Here is a 20,538-nt window from a genome sequence, read left to right as displayed (position 1 = left end):
GAAATGCTGTTTTCACATCAATGTGTTTGACTTGCATGCCTTTTGAGACTGCAATGCTCAGAAGTGTTCTGATTGTCGTGTGTTTCACTACAGGTGCAAACACTTCATCAAAATCTTCTCCATATTTTTGAAGATATCCCTTTGCCACTAATCTGGCTTTATACCTTTCCACTTTTCCTTGTGCATTCCTTTTTAACTTGAATACCCATTTGCATCCTATAGCTTTCTTGCCAGGAGGTAATTTGTAAGAATCCAAGTATTATTTTTATCCAATGCATCAATTTCTTCTTGTGCAGCTTTATGCCATTCAGCAGCTTCTTCTGCTGACATTTTCTCAATCTCATCCCATGTTAAGGGCTCTTGAGCTTCTGCTGACTTTGTTAGGTAAGACAGTCTTGGGGGTGGAACACCTTTGTTTTCCCTGGATGAGCGTCTGACTACAGGTTGGTCTGACCTTTCCGCATCCTCTAAATCTGAGAGTCCTTCTCCAATTGATTCCCCTTCTCCAACTGTACTGTCTTCTTCAATGATCCTTTCTGTGTCTGCTTCCTCTGCCTGTTCCTCGTTAGATACAGGTGAGTTGCTTTCAGACATCTGCCTTGGTATGGCATTTATATACACTGGCATGTCTATTATGGTTCTAGTTTCATATTCTGGATGATAAGGCTCATCTGGGATAATCCAGCCTTTATCAACCCTCTTGTTTTCATCAAAATATGTAACATGTCTTATGCCAACAATGCCAGTTTTCAGATTCAAAATTCTATATCCTTTGTGTCCTGGAGCATAGCCAACTAAAATGCCCCTTTCTGTTGTGGAATCCAGCTTATGCCTTCTTTGTTTTGGTTCATGAGCATATGCTGTACTTCCAAATGTTCTTATGTGTGACAGGTTTGGCTTCCTACCATGCCATGTCTCATGTGGTGTGCGCTCAGCGCCTTTAGTTGGCATTCTGTTTTGTAGGTACACTGCTGTGAGAATGGCTTCCCCCCATAGTCTTTTAGGGAGATTGCTATCTGACAGCATACACCTGGTCATTTCCACAAGTGACCTAAATTTTCTCTCTGCAACAGAATTTTGCTCTGGTGTATAAGCTACTGTTGTGATATGCTGAATGCCTTCTTGTTCTAGAAATGTGCGCATGCTTTGTGAAATGAACTCACCACCATTGTCGGTCTGAAGAACCTTTGGTTTTCTTTCAAATTTATTGCTCACCATGGCTACGTATTTCTTCAACATGTCTGTGACTTGACTTTTTTCTTTCAGCAAATAGGCCACACAATATCTAGAGAAATCATCCAAGAATATTAGCACAAATCTGTTATTTCCCAATGATGGGATATTAAACGGTCCACATAAGTCACTGTGTATTAAGTCCAGCACTTTATTACTCCTATTTCCTGTGTATGCAGGAAATGAGGGTCTCACACCTTTTTGAGTAACACAGTCTATGCATTTCTCCATTTTACCAGCATCTGCACTTATCTGAATGCCGGTGGCCAGTTGCTTACTGTAAAGATCCTGGATCACCTTAAAATCACGATGTCCCAGGCGGCGGTGCCAGATTTCCAGACTACATTTACCATCATTCTTCCTTACTTGCGCCATATGTGAGGCTTCACCTGAAATGCTCAGTTATAAACATCATTATGCATAAAAGCTTCAGCATACACTTCATCATTTTTAGAGATTGTGCACTTACTGTTTTCAAAATGAATCGCAAATCCCTTCTTATCTAATGTAGATACACTAAGCATATTGCAAACTGCTTGGGGAATATACAAGACATCACTTACAGGAATTTCTTTAACTTCATTAGACACTTTGCATTTTAAGAATCCAATACCTTTTGCTTGGATCTTAGCAGTCCCTGCGTTTGCTGTTTTAAGAATACCTTCCTCTGGACACATTTCCTGAAAGAAATTCTTACAATTGGTTAAATGGCATGTGCTCCCTGAATCCAAAATCCAAGTACTTTCATTTGAATTATTATTTACCATAGTCAAAGATTTTTCTGCCATTAGAAAGCCCTTGTGTTTATCTTTGTCCTTCATACATTTCCTGGTTTGAAAATTCTTTAGTTCCATTGGCTTAGGTGAGCTAGAGGGAGTGTTTTGTGTTTCCTTACACCATTTAGATACATGTCCCTCCTTTCCACATGAGTAGCAAATCAGCTTGCCCTTGGGTGGAGTTTTCCCATAGCTCCGCCTTCCTCTGTTCTTTGCCAAGAAATTTGTTTCATTTCTCTCTGACTTGCTTTGAGAACACATCTCCTCAGAATCATTTATTATGCATTCCTGCCTTAGTTTTGATGTTGCCTGTTCAAAAGATTGCCCTTCAATGGCCTCATTTACAGACCTAAAAACATCAAACTTCTTTGATAGTGAGGTAAAAAGAAATGCTCTTTTCAATGCATCACACATGGGAATTCCAGAAAGTTCTAGCTTTTGAAATGAAGACATAAGATGCATAATGTGATCATTACATTTACTTTTATCCCTTAATTTGGTTTCATTCAACTCTGCCAACCAAATTGGTTGCTGCTTTGCATATGTAGTTGCATACATAGTTCTCAGTTTATATAAAATGTCCTTTGGTGTATCTTTTCCCTCCACTAATATGGCTTGTTTCTCTGAGAGAGCTTCCAAAAGCATGCACTTCACATAATAGTTTGCATTGTCCCATTCAGCCATATTTTCAGCTGTTCTGTCTTGGTCTAAGCATATATCTAATCTTTTTGCTCGAAGGAGACATATGAATCTTAGTTCCCACTGCTGATAATTAAACTCAGTTAATTTGGCACCTTGAGAGAATAGAAAAATGGTGAATTTCCTCCCTCAGCCATTTTCTTAGCCTTCTGTCTGCTGTGTGGGGGGAGAGAGAGACAGACTGAATCTTTCCTTTAAAACTTAAGAGAAAAATGTGGCCTTTTTTTCTGCCTGGTAATATTTCTCTTCTTTTTCAATTCCTGAGCCCTGGGCCCGTAACCCTTTTGTTGGATTATTTGTAGTAAATAATTAGCAGATTTTAGTACACACAGCTTCAGCTTTAGAAATGTTAATTTCTTTCTTCATCTCTCTCTCATTCGCCCCTGAATAATTCACTGCTGAGTCACTTTAAAGTTGAAGTAACAAAACATCTGTTTACTCACAGTTTGCAGTTAGATTATAATCAGACAGGCTTATATATACATATTACTATACATTTGTATTATCAGCTCCTTCCATGTGCTTAGATGGTAATGGATGCTCACACCACCATAGATCCTCTCAGGTTAGGAGAGATCATGAGCTCCATGTGCTCCATGTGCTGCATGTGCTGCATCTGACCCCCACAGGAAGTTGCATAGCCGTGTGACCTCTCTAAGTAATTCACATCAGAGGTCACAGAGTAATCACAGAGAAATAATAGGTGACAGGCAATGCATGTAAAATACAATTACATTCCAACAATTCGCAATAAAAACAGGTCCGGGTGAAAATGTCCAAGTTTTAGTCTTGGTCGTCTCTGCTTTTTTCTATTACGGCTCAAATACGTCCGAGTCCCACCTTCACCATGCCTCCCTCAGATTTGGACGTCCTTGCAATGTACTTCCGCTAGACATGTCCAAAATAGGGTTTCGATTATACCAATTTGGACGTCTCTGAGAGATGGATGTCCAAGTGCCGATTTATGGCAGAAGATGGACGTCCATCTCTTTCAAAAATGAGCCTGATTGACTCAGAGGCTGCTGACAACTTTCTTATCTTGATTTTGTCTATTCGCATGGAATACCACTGAAACCAAAACTATTGCCAGTTCCAGTTGTAGCCATTGACCACACACCTCTGTATCAAAGAGAAGTTCAACAAATCATCATGTATTTGAACTTAGTGGTGGGTACCTGGCACTCAGAGACCATTTTATTATGGGTCATTGTCTTCTTGTACTGTCCTGTTGGGCTTTCCTTACCTTCAAAATAAGTACCTGTATATAATATGTAAACCGCTTTGAATGTAACCATAGAAAGATGGTATATCAAGTCCTATCCCCTTTCCCCCTTTCTCTTCAGGAACATAACCCTCTTATTGATTGGTAACAGGGACATATTGTTTTCTGGTCTCTTTCCTGCTTTTATTCCTGTGTTCCAGTTCCTAAACCCATGGATCCTGTTCTCTTAGGACAATGCCACCCTATGGTCACATGTATCTACTACCTAGACCAGAAACCAAGGCCATGTCAGATTATAACATGGAAAACCTAGCATCGGGTATAATCCATACTTCTTAAATCCCCCTGGAACAATTCCGATACCATAAATCTCAGCACATTTCAGTAACCTCCTTGACAATCTGCTGTACACCTAATTTTAAGGGAATAATTTCTCTGCATGGTATCTATAAACCTCTGTTATGCATAGTAATCTCTTTTAACATTACATCAGAATCCTCAGAGAAATGCAGTAGCTTCCCTGATATTTAATTTCATGCCTAGGAACATTGTAATAACCCTTTGTGATATTCTGTTACAGATAAAGGAACTTCTCACACAGTTCTAAACCTCAGTGCAACATACTAACCTCCCAAATACTTTGTTGTAATTCCTGGTGCTAGGGTCAAGAGTGGTGCAAATGATATATAATCTCATTGGGCTCTACAACCAGAAGGGAAGCTGGGGTGACCACACCTGAAGAGAGAGAGAGGCTGGAAACAGGGACAGAGTAGGCTCCTTGAAAGGGCTACCAGCAGGAAAAGGAACAGAACTGGCTCTTCTGCAGGGCTCATTCACTGCCAACATAGAAAGGAAGTTGGTAAAATGGACAAATGCAGATTCCATAAACCAGAACTGGAAATGGTTGCTTATTTTATGCTGGTTTCTGACAAGACAAAATATATATACAGAAAGGCATAATGTAGCATATCTCATCCACTGAAAACCATATAAGCAATATAAAAGCTAGAGATGCCACAGGTAGACCATCCCAAAGAGTGAGATTTACCTCCCCAAACAGTGAAATTAAAGGCCAAAGAGTGAAATCTTCCAGATAGTGTGTCCAAGGTATAAATCCAGAAAGATATGTGTTGTATTGCTTTGCAAACTCAGGGGCCCTTTTACAATGGCTCACCAAAAAGTGGGCTGCGGTAGTGTGGGCACATGTATTGGACGCACGCTGGACCATTTCTCTAGCATATCTGGAAAATAGTTGGGTTTTTTTTGTGCCAGGGAATGGATGTGTGGCAAAAGGAAAACCAGCACGCATCTGCTTATAGCCTGAACCCTTAATGCCACCCATTGACTTAGCAGTAAGGGCTCATGTGTTACCCACACGGAAACTGTCCAGCACACGCCAACTGCCGATTACCACTGGGAACGCCCCGTGGTAAAAAATTATTTTCTACCGCATGTTTTTGGCACATATCAAACTCAGAATTACCGCTTGGCGCACATGCTAGCTGAGCGGTAATGCCAATTTGACATGAGATGCACACGTGTAGGTCCTTACGGACCTTTGTAAAATGGCCCCTCAGAAAGATAGTTCCAAATATTTGGTTTTCTTTCGTGTCTCTGAAATGATATGCACAGTGGAGGGAATATGAGAAAATATTCAATAGAATTTGGCCACGCAACCAAGCAACCTTGGTAAATTCTCTGTGACTAAAAGTATACATATACCCCCTCATTCTATAATCTTGTGTGCACTATTTTACACTTAGGACTAGATTCTATATATCACGCCTAAACAATCGGCATCAAAACAAATTACGCCTAGACGTATTCTATAAAGTACGCCTAAATTTAGGTGTACTTTATAGAACAAGCTTAAATTTCCACTTGGGTGTAGGTGCAACAAGTAAAAATCTTTATTGGTATTTCTCTAAGCCAGTACAAAATAATTGTTCTCTTTGGAGCAGGTTGTCACCCAGTAGCCAGACGCACAGACTGAATAGCAAAATGTGCTCAGCACAACTTTCTCAGTTTTCATATCTATACTGTTGTAAGTTTCATTTCTCCTAAATCATGTGATTTCTCCTTGCAGTTCATATATGGATTTTCCTGTTTTCTTCCATTACACATATATGGTAATATTCCATTATTTTTTTATATGTATACAAAAATGGCAATTTCCTCTATTCTATCATCCTCTCCTGCTTGTGTTCACATGTACACTTAGTGCCCATTGGCTAATCCCTTATCAGTAAAGCTTGATCCCAGTGTGCAAAAACCATGTAGCAAACAAGTAGTATGAAACACCTGGTGTTCTTCTATCTGACAGGAACAACTCCTATTTTGGAGGGTCCTTAATCTCTCTTAACCATCAAGGTTATATCCATGTGTATCTGCCATATATGGGCCGTATAGCCTCAGTTCCTCCTGAGTTTCCTTGACATGTAACATGTACTTTCCCTTTACTGATCAAGCACTCTGCTTACATGCAGCTGCAGGAAGAAACTAAAATTATGCTGATAACAGCAAAACTAGGAAATCTGAGGGCTAGCGGGGCCATCTTACAGGTCTAGTATAGGAAGGAATATACAGCTAAAGAGGTTAGGGCTCTTCAGCTTGGAAAAGAGACAGCTGAGGGGGGATACGATTGAGGTCTAAAAAATCCTGAGTGGAGTGGAAAGGGTGGAGGTGAATCAGTTTATCTCTCTTTCAAAAAGTACAAAGACCATGAAATTGCATGGGATTACTTTTAAAACAAATAGGAGGAAATATTTTTTCACCCAAATAATAATTAAGCTCTGGAACTCTATGCCGGAGGATGTGGTAATGTCGGTTAGTGTATCTGGTTTTTAAAAAGATTTGGACAAGTTCCTGGAGGAAAAGTCCATAGCCTGTTATTGAGATGGACATGGAGGAACTCAACGCTTGCCCTGGGATTGCTATCGTGGAATGGTGCTACTATTTGTTTTTCTGCTAGGTACTTGTGACCTGGATTGGCCACTGCTTGGAAGCAGGATACTAGGCTGGATGGACCATTGGTCTGACCATTGACTGTTCTTATGTTTTTATTTGTCATTCACATGCCTCTGCACATGTCACCCCTCTCCTCGAGCAGTATCACTGGCTTCCAGTTGAATTTCATAGTAAGTTTAGTTTTACTCCTTGCCTTTAAGGCCTTTAAATTAGCTACCCCTCAGTAGTGAGCTTCTTAATCATTCCAAATACCCCAACCCATCTGTTAAGATCAATAAGGGAGGAATTCATCAAGCAGTGTTATGGCCTTAATACACGTTAAGGGAATTAGCTTACCCTAAATGCTAAAAGCCCATAGGTAAGTTTTCAATTACAAATCAAGACTTGCTTTTTTAAGAGGCCTATCCTTCCTTACAACTTGGGTGTGTCTCATACCGGCCTCTGCACCTATATGTGGTATTTCATGTCTAGATGGTCTTGAATGACTGCCTTTCCTATTCATAATATGGAGTTCCTTTCGTAATTTATGCGTTGTTTTAGCCTGTGAACTGCCTTGCTGTGCTAGTCAGATTTGTGCAGTATAGAAAGTTCCAAATAAATAAAAAATAAATACAGAGGGGTTGGGGGGGGGGGGGGGGGGATTCCATTAACCATGCTCTGCATACTTTCCCCGCTTGTTTGTTTATTTATTTTAAAAATTTATATTCTGCTCAGCCTTAAAATTGTAGGTGGATTACAATCTTTCTTTTTCCTCCTGTCAATGGTTAGCCAATTCCCATTTATTGAATAGGGAATAGCTCATACACTGACGAGAAAGAAGAAAGAAAAAAAAACATTTCTGCCTGGTATAGAGCACATTTTTTTAACATCCATGATAATTTGCATGCTATTAGTACACTGAATCGAGCAAATGTTTTATGCATCATATGCACTAGAACATTGTGTGCTAAAGTTTATTACATCAGCTCCTGAGAAACAAGCAAGCCTACCTATGTCTCTTTTCCCTCTCCACTTTAAGGTTTTTTTTTCTCTCCTGCATTTATTCTCCTTCAGTCTCTCACTATGCTGTATCTGGCTCTAGACTCACACCTAAACAGCATGAGAGACTTTTATTTTTTACAAGTTAGTGTCCTGTGACACTGAGTAATAGCTTGCCTGTGCCTCTTGCCCTCTCTTTTATTTCTCCTACCCTTACTATACTGTATCTGGCTCCAGACCCACATCGAGACATCATGAGAAATTTTTATGTCAGTTCTCTGGGACACTGAGAAACAGCCTGCCTGTATTTCTTTGCCCTCTCCTGTTTGGGTTTCTTTTTCTCCTTCCCTCACCATGCCGTACCTGCTTCCACCTATACACCCAGGATTATTGCTGGCATTAGGCATTTCACTACATCACACCAGGCTTGATTGGCCTCTACTGGATGCCAATTTGGTATTGAGTTCATGGACCCTTTTATTAAGTGGCATTAAACCCACCGTGGGCTTACCGCTTACCAATCTGAAGCTACCGCCAGCCCAACGTGGGCGCCGGCAGTAGTTCCACCCCCAGCACGCGGCATTTCCGGCACTAGTGGAAATATTTAAAAAATATTTCTGCAGGGGGGGTTACCCTGTGGTAATCGAGCAGCGCCGCACACTACCCAGTTACCACTGGGTTAGCGCGGGACCCCTTACCACCACCTCAATGGTTGGCGATGTGCTCCCCCTCTCCACATGGCCATGTAGTAAGAGCAGTCTTACCCCATGGTCATGTCTTTTTTCGCCTTTTTACCCGCTGTGGTAAAAAGGGCCTCAGCGTGTGGCAAAACAGCCCCTGCCACTAGCACAGGGCCTTTTTTTTTTTTTTACCACAGCTTAGTAAAAGGGCCCCTCAGTTTGGTGTACAAATTAGTACAAGGAATGCTAAATAAGGAACACTGCTCTTTAAGTGCCAGCATTTACCAATGAAGCCGTTTAGATCAGGTGAACAAGGATTTCTTATGGTGCCCTTATTAGATGCTGCTAAACTAGGCTGTTCTCCATAGCTGGGCCTCAAGTGAGGAGTGAGATTCCACTGAGCATTTTATGGGAAACCTCATTCCTGAGTTTTTGCAAAATGCTGAAAGCTTTCTTCTTTGAGAAAGCTTTTGGTAACTGTGTGCAATCACAGGTTCCCATTGCACTGTTGATTATTTGTGAGAGCTATGTTACTGTTGAGTTATGACGGGCAATTTTTTAACTGAGCATGTGCAGTTACAGGCACCTTGGGTGCAAAAGTGGCACCTTAATTGTCACTTACGTGCACTAGTGCACTAAGCATTATTCTATAAGGCAGTACATAAGTGCTATAGCCTGTGCACATGAGTGAAGCATGGGTAAGATATGGGAGTGTCACCTACTTACGCATGCACCTTACAGAATACTAAGTTGCAAGCACTGCATGGTGCATGTAGGCATGCCAACTTGTTCTCCCTGGCCCTAATTTTGTCCACTATGAATCTACTAGGCATTGTGCCTTTTTCTTTTTGTCTCCCCACACTTAGAACAATCTTCCCTGCCCCCTCCGCTCAGAATCCTCCTTTAAGATTTTCAAAGCTGAGCTAAAAGCATGGTTGTTTTGACAGGCGTTTGAAGGATCTGATTAAGTGGTTTTTCACCAACTGGAGGACCTCTACCATTTCTTTCTTTGCTATCTCTCTCTGATTTCCTCCTGTGTGTTTGTTCCTTCCTTCCTTTTTCTTTGTAAGAATGTTTATCTTTCCTATCAGGGGCAGCCCAACCATTAGGCCACCTGAGGCGAGGGCCTTAGGGGGCACTCTTCAGGGAGCAGCATCTCCCCCTTCCTTCCTCCACCTCTTTTGTGGCATTTGCCTGTTGTTTCATCACATTTCAAAAGCCAGTGGCGGCAGCGATTCCCATAGGCTGCCCTTATGCCGGCACCTGCCTCTTCCCTTGACTGCAGCTGCCTCTTTGATATATACTACTAATAATTTCTATAGCACTACTGGATGTATGCAGCAATTGAGGGTTAAGTGACTTGCCCACAGTCACAAGGAGCTGCAGTGGGAATTGAGCCCAGTTCCCCACGATCAAAGTCCACTGCATTAACCACTATGCTACTAGGCTACTTCCTGTTTCATCAGAGGTGGCTGCAGTAAAGGGAAGAGGGTGCCAGAGGCAGAGCAGTCTGTGGGAATTGCTGCCACCACTGACTCTTGGAACATGATGAAACAAGGTAAACGTTGCGAACAGGGTGGAGGAAGGAAGGGGGCAGCATCTCGGTCGGGGGGAGTGGCATCGTGGCCCAGGGAGGGGGGAGCGGCATCTTAGCTCCGCCTCAGACAGCATCTTGCCTTGGGCCACCCCTGTTTCCTATTATTAATGGCGTTCCTTTCCTACTGTTTATTTTACTAGCCTGTACATCGCTTAGCTCTGCCATAGCAGCTTGAGCATTCTAGAAAGTTTGAATAAACCATAATCATAACCATAACCAATAGCCACAGACCTGGCATTAAGTGGGCGTGCCTAAACGTAGGTTCATCAGTTTCAACTTATGCTGGTATTCTATAACGGATTCTTAGTGCCAAGATGCTGTTATAGAATTGGTGCTCAGCACATGGCATCGAGGCACCAAGCAACAGAATTGCCCCTTTACTGTTTTATATATCATCTTGCAACGCTGTGTATGTTTTACTTGTACATTGCCTAGATGTGTGATAATGGGTGGTTTAAATTTTTCTAATAAATTCAGAAATTAAATTATCATGAAGTTTCAACATGATTGGTGAAGTGTCTCATGCCTCTGTCTTTGTCTCTGTCTCTCAAAGTGACTCCAGTTTGTTTACCCCCACCATCTCCACCCCTCATGGATGTGGTTCATTGTCAAAAATTAACTGAATAAATGAGTATTTGGTTCATGTTGCCCTTCAATCATTCAGTTCATTTCATTATAAATCAATTGAAAATGCCCTCATTTATCACGTGTACCATTCAGCCGAAGCCCAATTCACACCCCTAATACTTAGCCTCAATATTCAAGCTCCCCCCCCCCCCCAACCCCATTTTGCTGTAATTTCACCACAACTGGATGTATCAATAGATGCAATAGCACCTGTGTTGGAGTCTCTAAACCACTCATTTGGGGGAAGTTATGCCAGAAAATGTGCAAATACATTTGCCACAGATTGAAAGCGAAGCATCTCTCCAGTAAGAAGACATTTGCTTGGATGAACAGAAATTAGTAAAGAGCTAGAAAAGTCTGGGTCTTACTCTGTGATGCTCTGCCTTTGGAGAAATCCTCTGGTAAGCAGAAGCATAAGGTATGACGGAGGTCCTCAGGTATATGGATAAGGAGATTAAATCTCCTTGAAGTTGTTTTGAAAGGCAGCATAACAAATATCCTGATAAATAAAATTTTCAAAGTAATTTCTCTAGTGTTTTACCAGCAGAAGTAGGTTTTAGCAACATTTTCTGTCTGGTTTGTGCATACAAATATGTATGTATAGCCTGTATGTACCAGTGGCATAGCCATGGGTGGGCCTGGGTGTGCTCAGATTCACCCAGAAGTGGTACATCTTTGATGTGGCTGGCTGGGCTCCCCAAGCCCTGCCCACTGAAGACTCCTGGCATCTTTCCCTCTCCTCCCTCACAGATGTTCTGGTATCTATCAACTTCACCTCCCCAGCACCCCTTATATCTTGTTAATGCTTCAGTTCTTTGCTGGCAGTGAGCAGCAACTCATACTTGTTGCTTGCACCGGGCCTGAACTTTCTCTCTGATGCAATTTCCTGTTTCCACATAAGTGAGACCACATCAGAGAGAAGGCTCTAGTCTGGCATGAGCAGCGGGTATGAGCTTATAAGGTACAAAGGGGGGGGGGGGGGAGTTGAGAAACACTCGATTCTGGATTCTCAGGTCTTCTCATGCCCACCTACATTGGGTTCAGGCCCAACTAAAATTAGGTGTTTCGCTACGCCGCTGTTATGTATGTACTTTTACCCACAGCAAGCAGAGATATTCCTGGGGTTGGAGTCAGTGAGGGATTTGCAGTTACATTTGAAAATTCAACCCATATGCATGTAATTTTCACTGAAAAACTGTGCAGGTGGAAGGTACAAATAAGTTTGCATAATTTTGTTAGACTAATAAATAAACTGAAAGTATACACATATTTTTGCTTTGAAAATCCATCAAAATAAAATTGGACAGATGTAGTGCAAAGATTGACAGTTATACAATGACCACTTTAACCTTCAAATTCCCAGATGAATGCCAAGCAATCCATGTTGGGCAAAAGAAGTTTTGAGCTACACAAAAGCAGGCCACAACATTCAGGGGAGGGGGAAGGAGAATTTTTTGTTTTTATTATTTCATTTTAATTTTAGCATTAATAATCCAAGAAGTCCTCTTGTTGTGAAATGTAGGAAGTATTAATAATAAAATAATATGCTGCCCAAACCAAAATATGACCAAAGGGCTCATTTCCGAAAGAGAAAAACGTCCAAAACGTGTCATAAAGCATCATTTGGACAGATCTCTTCTCAAAACATCCAAATCAGTATTTTTGTAATCTATTTTGCAGACATTTATCTATGCGTTTTGTCTGCAGTGTGTCCAAATCACAAGGGTGCATGTCAGAGCTGTTTTGAGGGCAGGCTTACAGCGTACCTAACACTGCGATGTTTTACAGCCATAATGGAAAAAAATAAGTACATAAGTATTGCCATACTGGGAAAGACCAAAGGTCCATTGAGCCCAGCATCCTGTTTCCAACAGTGGCCAATCCAGGTCACAAATACCCGGCAAGATCCCAAAAACGTACAAAACATTTTATACTGCTTATCCCAGAAATAGTGGATTTCCATTTAATAACGGTCTATGAACTTTTCCTTTAGGAAGCCGTCCAAAACTTTTTTAAACTCTGCTAAGCTAACCGCCTTTACCACATTCTCTGGCAACGAATTCCAGAGTTTAATTACACGTTGAGTGAAGAAACATTTTCTATGATTCGTTTTAAATTTACTACATTATAGCTTCATCGGATGCCCCCTAGTGCTAGTATTTTTGGAAAGCGTGAACAGACGCTTCACATCTACCTGTTCAACTCCACACATTATTTTATGGACCTCTATCATATCTCCCCTCAGCCGCCTTTTCTCTAGGGCCCTGTTTACTAAGATGCGCTAGCTAAATACTAGAGTCACCCATATGTTCCTATGAGCTACTTAGTGTTTAGCACATGCTAATCATTAGAGTGCATGCTAAGAATGCTAATGCACCCTTAGCACTGCTTAGTAAACACGGCTCCTAGGGTGAAAACTTTGTTTTGCTCTAGACCTGTTTTTCTAACGAATAAGACACAAAAAGGTGCCTTAAATGACCAGATGACCACGGGAGGAACCCAGAGATGACCCCCTTACTCCCCCAGTGGTCACTGACTCCCTTCCACTCCCAAAAAATGTGACTAAAAATAGTACTCACCAGCCTCTATGACAGTCTCATATGTTATAGTCAGGTCCATTAGAGCAGCATACAGGTTCCCGGAGTAGTGTACTGGTGGAAGCAGTGCACTATAGACAGGTGGACCCAGGTCCATATCTCCCCCTGCCTGTTACACTTGTGGTGGAAACTGTGAGCCCTCCAAAACTCACCAGAAACCCACTGTACCCACATATAGGTGCCCCCTTTACCCATAAGGACTATTGTAGTGGTGTACAGTTGAGGGTAGTGGGTTTTGGAGGGCTCAGCAGACAAGATAAAGGAGCAATGGTGAGATGAGTACCTGGGAGCATTTATATAAAGTCCATAGCAGTGTCCCCTAGGGTGTCCCATTGCTCTCCTGGAATGTTTGTGGGACCAGTCTGCTAAAAATGCTGGCCCCTCCTACATCCCAATGGCTTGATTTTCTCTGTTTTTCACTTGTGCGTTTTATTTTGAAAATGGCCTGAAATGATAAACATACAGAGCACAAAACCTTGCTACAAACAGTATTTTCGGGGGGAAAAAAAAGAAGACATTTTGCTTTTTCGAAAATGGTTGCATTTGCTATTCGGATTTGGGGCGTTTAGTGCAAAAGTCCAAAGTCCATCTTAGATGACATATCAAAAATGCCCCTCCAAGTACATTAAATGGTATGTATTAGCTGAGCAGGGTTTAAATCTTTTTGCTATAATTTAAAGTTAACTGTTACAGCTCTACAGCATCGAAAAGTAGATTTAGCTTATTACCTTAGTATTTTTCTTTTCTAGCGCTTAACTTCCTTAAACAGAAAGGGTACTTATGCCACGAGGTGAGGAAACAGTGCTACTGAGCTGAACTAAGTTATTAATTAAGATGCTGTTAGGAAGGAAGAACAGCTGCAAAGGTCGCTGAGACAGATTGTGTTAATCATTGAAGGGCCTGTTGGAAGAATTTTCCCTAGAAGCAAAGATATATATAGAGAGAAACCTTCATTTCTTTTGGAGTTCTGAGAGAAGAGGAAGTCTCTCTGACTAAGTTAACTTTACTTTGCTCTGCAATTTTGGTGGCCCTTTTACTAATCCGTGGTAGGCACTAGCGAGTGCCCACTATGCGCCAAAAACAGTGCCATGGGACACATCCTAATCTCTTTGCATCACCAAATGTATCTGACACCCTGGAATGGCAATGCCATAACAGACCTCTGTAAGCCACATTGAGCCTGAAAACAGGTGGGAAAATGTGGGATACAAATGCAATAAATAAATATTTGTGCCAATCAGCGCACACTAATCCATCATTTAAAAAATTGTTTTTATTTTTTGGCATGGGAGGCATGTCTGTGGGTGAAGAGTAGTGTGGCTTGTGCTAATTGGGTAGTGGGGATACATTACCATGTGCTGCCTGATTAGCGGGGGAGCTCTTACCCAGGAGGGCTCACAATCTAAGTTTGCACCTGATGCAATGGAGGGTTAAGTGATTTGTCCAAGATCACAAGGAGCAGCAGTGGGATTTGAACTGGCCACTTCTGGATTGCAAGACCAGCGCTCTAACCACTAGGCCACTCCTCCACACACACATGATTGTACATGCTAAGACTGCCAACTGGCCAGTCCTGAGTTTATTCCAGTGTATGGGGAAATCAGAACTACAAGTTCCTGTATGCACTGAGGTAAACCCTGTCCTGCAAATCTGGATTTTTATTCTTTTTTTTTTACTGCTTCCTATTCTTCTCTGTACTGCAGCATTATCTTGTCTACAGTTTGAGTTATTGGCACTCTCAATTGCTGGTGCAATTCATTTTGTCTTGTGAATGTCACATTTAACTATGTTATCATCTGGTAATATTCAGTTCAGTACAGGTTCTGTTGAGGCCATGCAGTGCAAGCAGTTCAATCAGTAGGTTGTTTACCTACTGCATCCACAAGCTGAGTTCAAATCCCTCACTGAAATTTCTGTCAGGTAGCCAGTTTCTAGTCAACTCAGCCATCCATCCACTTTTGATTGGTAAATGAGTACCTGGCCACTGCAAGGGGGTGGGGGGAGACAGCTTGCCAAGAAACTGTCGTACAAGTGGCAGCCCCCATAAGTCGTTCACAACTTGGTACTTGCATACAAGGGCACTACCTTTATCTTTACAGTTCTATTAAATTCTGTAATGTAATTAAATTATCAACCACCTTTTCACTCTGCAAAATGGACAAGGAAAAATAGATAATGAAATACATACATCAGAACAATTATTTTAAAAAAGCAACATAAAATAACACACCAAGCACATAAAACAAAATATAAAATCCAACACAAAGCATACAACTAGACAAATCCCACTAAAATCAATTTGTTTACTTTATTCTGCAGTTGTATTGCTTATTGCACCTGCCTGTAACTGTAACTGTGTGAATCTAGCAGTCATTCTATTACAATTGAAATATCTGGAACATTTGTTGAACTGTAGGCTATCTTGGAAAGGAAAGGGATGCCTTTGAGGTATTAGCCTATGTGGTAGGACACCAGCTGGTAAAAAGTTTATCTAGGATGTTTCCATAGTGAAAAGCCCATATAATCCAGCAGCTCCACATCCCTATAGTGTACCAGTAAGTTATATACTACGTCTGTTACATACCACCCGTGCTGTGGGATTATTTTATGCGGAAATAGTGTATGGTAATTTCTCACACCTACTGTTTGAACAATTTCTGCTTATTCCATGCTTTAGAAAGATCAACATATTTATTGCATCAATAGATATCAAACTAAACACCCTAATTGATGCAGAGGTTTTTGTTCAGTATCAGTCAAAGGGCCTCACTCATGCTATACAACTCTGCCTTACATTGGGGTCCTTTTACAAAGGCGCGCTGAAAAATGGCTTGCGGTAGTGTAGGCGCGGGTTTGGGGAGTTTGCCGATCCATTCATCAGCGCACCAGTAAAAAAAAGCCTTTATTTTTGCCGAAAATGGACGTGCGGCAAAATAGAAATTGCCACGTGTTCATTTTGGGTCTGAGATCTTACCACCAGCCATTGACTTAGCAGTAAAGACTCACACGGTAACCGGGCGGTAATGACCTACACGTGCTAAATGCCACTTGGCATGCGTCTGATACGCACGTCCGAAAATAAAAAATATTTTTCAGACAAGCGTACCAGACGTGCACCAAAAATGAAATTACCGCAAGATCCACGCGGTAGCCGAGTGGTAACTCCATTTGGTGCGCATTGGGCATGCGTAGACACTTTGTGTTTAACGTGTTTTCTATAGACTGTTGGGCATAGGTCCATACCAACTTTATGTTAAACAGTCCAGGTTGGCCATTCCTGTGCTTCTCAAGGGGCACACATGAATTATGGTTCAAGTGAGTATCATAGCGTGGATCTCTCCATGTGGTGGAACACATGGAGGGGCATAATCGAACGGAAACGCCTATCTCCATGGGCGTTTATCTCCGAGAACGGGTCCGTGAAGGGGCGGGCCAAACCGTATTTTCGAAAAATGGACGTTTTTGAGCTGGGCATTTGTTTTTTTTAGCGATAATGGAAACTAAAAACGCCCAGCTCAAAAACGTCCTAATCCGAGCCATTTGGTTGTGGGAGGGGCCACGATTCATAGTACACTCGCCCCCCTGATATGCCAGGACACCAACTGGGCACCCTACGTCAGTGCGGTGGACTTCAGAAAAAGCTCCCACACGCATAGCTCCCCTACCAAGGGTGCTGAACACAGAATGCTGTACAATGCCCTCATTCAGCCACATTCAAGGGAAGAACTAAGTTGTCTAACGTGGCTAACACAGGAAAGGGAACTAAAACTGGCTTACAAAAATGGTCACTACCGCATGGACTACAACAGGAAACACAACAGGGCACACTCTGACCTAGTAGGCAGGGGGAAAAGCACCATGGGAGAAGAGCCTACCAACTACCAACATTGTGAGACTGTAACACAAGCTAATGAAATCACAGAGTCCAATACCCTACACCCACCACAATGCAATGCTGATGTGACCCTGTACTGCACCCAAGAGCCACATCTGACCCAGGGAAAGGCTGTGACAGGATCGAACACATTCTGCTGTCATGGAGGTGGGTACGGCATTTGAGGCTGGCATACAGGCTGGGAAAAAAGTTTTTAAAGTGGGTTTTTTTTTGGTGGGAGGGGGTTAGTGACCACTGCGGGAGTCCGGGGAGGTCATCCCCGATTCCTTCCAGTGGTCATCTGGGCAGTTGGGGCACTTTTTTGGGACTTGTTCGTGAAAAAAAAGGGTCCAAAAAAAGTGACCCAAAATCACGGTAAAAACGCCTTTTTTCGATTATCAGGTAAAGACTCCCATCTCTCCTCGGCTGATAACCACGCCCCAGTTCCGCCTCCACCACGCCTCTGACACGCCCCCATCAACTTTATTCGTTTCCGCGATGGAGTGCAGTTGGAAACGCCCAAAATCGGCTTTCGATTATACCGATTTGGACGCCTTTGCGAGACAAACATCTATCTCCAGATTTAGGTCGCACTATAGGCGTTTTTCTCTTTTGAAAATAAGCTGGATGGTCATGTATACTATCCTCAAAGTTTTGTTCAAGCTTTTCTTAACTGTATTCATTATCTATCACTATAATCTCACTCTTCAAATATTTGTAATTTCACAACATTTTACAAGGTCTAATTTGTTAATATTGATTGGTCGAGGGGCAGTCAGTCATTGAATGATATGGAACAGCTAATAGTGTGTACATCTGTGTCGTTGTTGGTAGTGAAAGTGCTGTGTAGTAGGAGTGGGCAACTATACATTTTTCATTTTGTGTTGTTTCTCATGTCGTCTATGGCAATTTTATTCAGGTTTTCTTGACCTTTTTGTTATGGGACCAATTACATTAAGAGTGGACCATCTTTGGAAACAGTGCACACCATTGCAAAGAGGGCACACTATTATTAGAAAATAAAATAAAAAAAAAACAGTGTCATCCTTTTTCTTCTTAATTTTGATTGATAATGGCATGCAACAACATGGGATATGTCATTGATATGTCCCATGTCATTGCAAATGTTAGCCCATTCCTAGTATGTAATGACAGGCATGTTGGAAATACATTACACTAAAATCTCCCTGCCTCTTAATGATGCCTTATATCACTGCATTAACCTCTGTGTTCATATGTAAGGCTCAGGAACCTGCAGACTTCTCCAGTGACCTCTGTCTATCTCACTCATCCTCCCCAAGACACTTTGATTCCCCCCCTTTTTTTTTAAGCAGGAGTGCAGTTAACCTTTTAACATAACACTGAATGTTTTCAGCATAACAAGGAGAAGGTATAGCTTCCTCATGCATACATATGCAGTCTGCTGACAAAAGATTCCTGCTAGACATCCTAATCAGAAAATCACAGTTAGAACCCTCAATGAATCAAATGTTATTTACCTAATATATTTTCCTTCCAATATATGAATACAGTAGTTTCCTCCAGCTCCCTCCTCTGCCTTAGATGTGGAACCAAAGGGATACAAAAAATGTTGTTTACCAACTTCACTCTTCTTAAATATCAAGTAAATGGAAAATGTTTCTTCAAAAATCATGCAAATTTTGTATCACTCATTAAAAATCAATGGATTACCAAAACCTAATCTTGCATAATGCATGGAATTTAAAAATGCTATTCAGGGCTCGTGTTGCACATGCCAGGACCCAGGGCAGAAATTTAGAAGGAGGCTGCCACCTATTCAGCGAGGTTATGTGTATGACCTACCTCTGCCAGCAGCATTAAGCACTCTACAGTGAACTACAATCACTCGTATTGAGCCATCTAGATTACTGCAACTCATTATACGCAGGCTGCAAAGAACAAATAATGAGAAAACTTCAGACGGCCCAGAATACAGCAGCCAGACTCATCTTCGGAAAACCAAAATACGAAAGCGCAGCACCATTAAGCGAGAAACTACACTGGCTCCCACTCAGGGAACGTGTCACCTTTAAAATATGCACGTTAGTGCACAAAATCATTCACGGTGAAGCCCCTACATACATGTCTGACTTGGTAGACCTGCCACCTAGAAACGCCAAAAAATCATCCAGAACTTTCCTCAACCTCCACTTCCCTAAGTGCAAAGGCATAAAGTATAAAGTACTACATGCATCAACCTTCTCCTACAAGAGCACGCAACTCTGGAATGCACTACCACGCGGCCTGAGAGCGGTCTATGAGTTGACAGACTTCCGCAAACGATTGAAGACCTATCTCTTTGACAAAACATACCACAAGGATCAAAACATATAAATCACATATACACCATAACAATGCCTCAAGATATTACCCCATGTACTCCACTTCCCCGTACTCTCTCCCAGTCAACAATCTACCCACAGATAAAAACTGTCTACCCCATCGCTCTCTTGATATTATTCGATCAGCGTAGTAATTCCCCAACGTCATATCCTTTAGTTTCTACGCCCCAAAGGTGATTGATCTGACTCTGTCTTCCTTAACTATTCACAATGTAACCCATAATCGTAATGTAACAAACTGTATTTCCATCATTTACAATGTATTGTAAGCCACACTGAGCCCGCAAATAGGTGGGAAAATGTGGGATACAAATGCAACTAACTAAATAAATAAATAAATACAACAGAGATGTGCATGTTATTACCCAATTTAGATTGTGAGCCCTCCAAGGACAGGGAAATAGCCAGTGTACCTGAATGTAACTCACCTTGAGCTACTACTGAAAAAGGTGTGAGCAAAATTCAAATAAATAATTTAAAAAATAAAAAATGACAGCCCAACATAGCCCCACATCAAAGATCTTCAAGAAGCATTTAGTGGTCCTTTTACTACGCTGCAGTAAAAAGTGGCCTGCAGTAGTGTGGGGGGGTGTTTTTGTTGTTTGCTGGGCCTGTTTATTTTTACCACATCTGGAAAAAGGGCATTTTTTAAATGGGCCAGGAAATGGGATTGCGCTAAAATTAAAAATAGTGTGTGCCTATTTACGGCCTGAGCCCTTACCACCATCCACTGATCCAACAGTAAGGGCTCACGTGCTATACGCGCGGTAACTGTTCAGCGCACGCCAACTGCCGATTACTGCTGTAAACGCTGCACGTAGTAGAAAATAAATAATTTCTACCACCAGAATAAGCATGTGCCAAATCCAAAATTACCACCAGGAGGAGCTCTAGTCTGGCGGTATTCTTGTTTTGGTGCACGCTG

At 41.7% G+C, this 20,538-nt stretch overlaps 1 long non-coding RNA gene across 1 annotated transcript; it reads right to left on the bottom strand.

The window, feature by feature from the left end:
* Nucleotides 1-456: 456 nt before the first annotated feature.
* Nucleotides 457-19,198, bottom strand: LOC115471679. The gene is made up of 3 exons (XR_003942394.1): nucleotides 19,109-19,198; nucleotides 13,180-13,181; nucleotides 457-467 (listed from the first exon to the last, which is right to left on the bottom strand). It is a non-coding gene; the product is annotated as an uncharacterized LOC115471679 (long non-coding RNA).
* Between the last annotated feature and the right edge of the window lie 1,340 nt (nucleotides 19,199-20,538).

Source organism: Microcaecilia unicolor, chromosome 6 (genome assembly GCF_901765095.1).
Source record: "Microcaecilia unicolor chromosome 6, aMicUni1.1, whole genome shotgun sequence".
Taxonomy (NCBI): domain Eukaryota; kingdom Metazoa; phylum Chordata; class Amphibia; order Gymnophiona; family Siphonopidae; genus Microcaecilia; species Microcaecilia unicolor.
The sequence above is the reverse complement of the archived record's forward strand: the minus strand, read 5'-3'. Positions and strand labels throughout refer to the sequence as shown.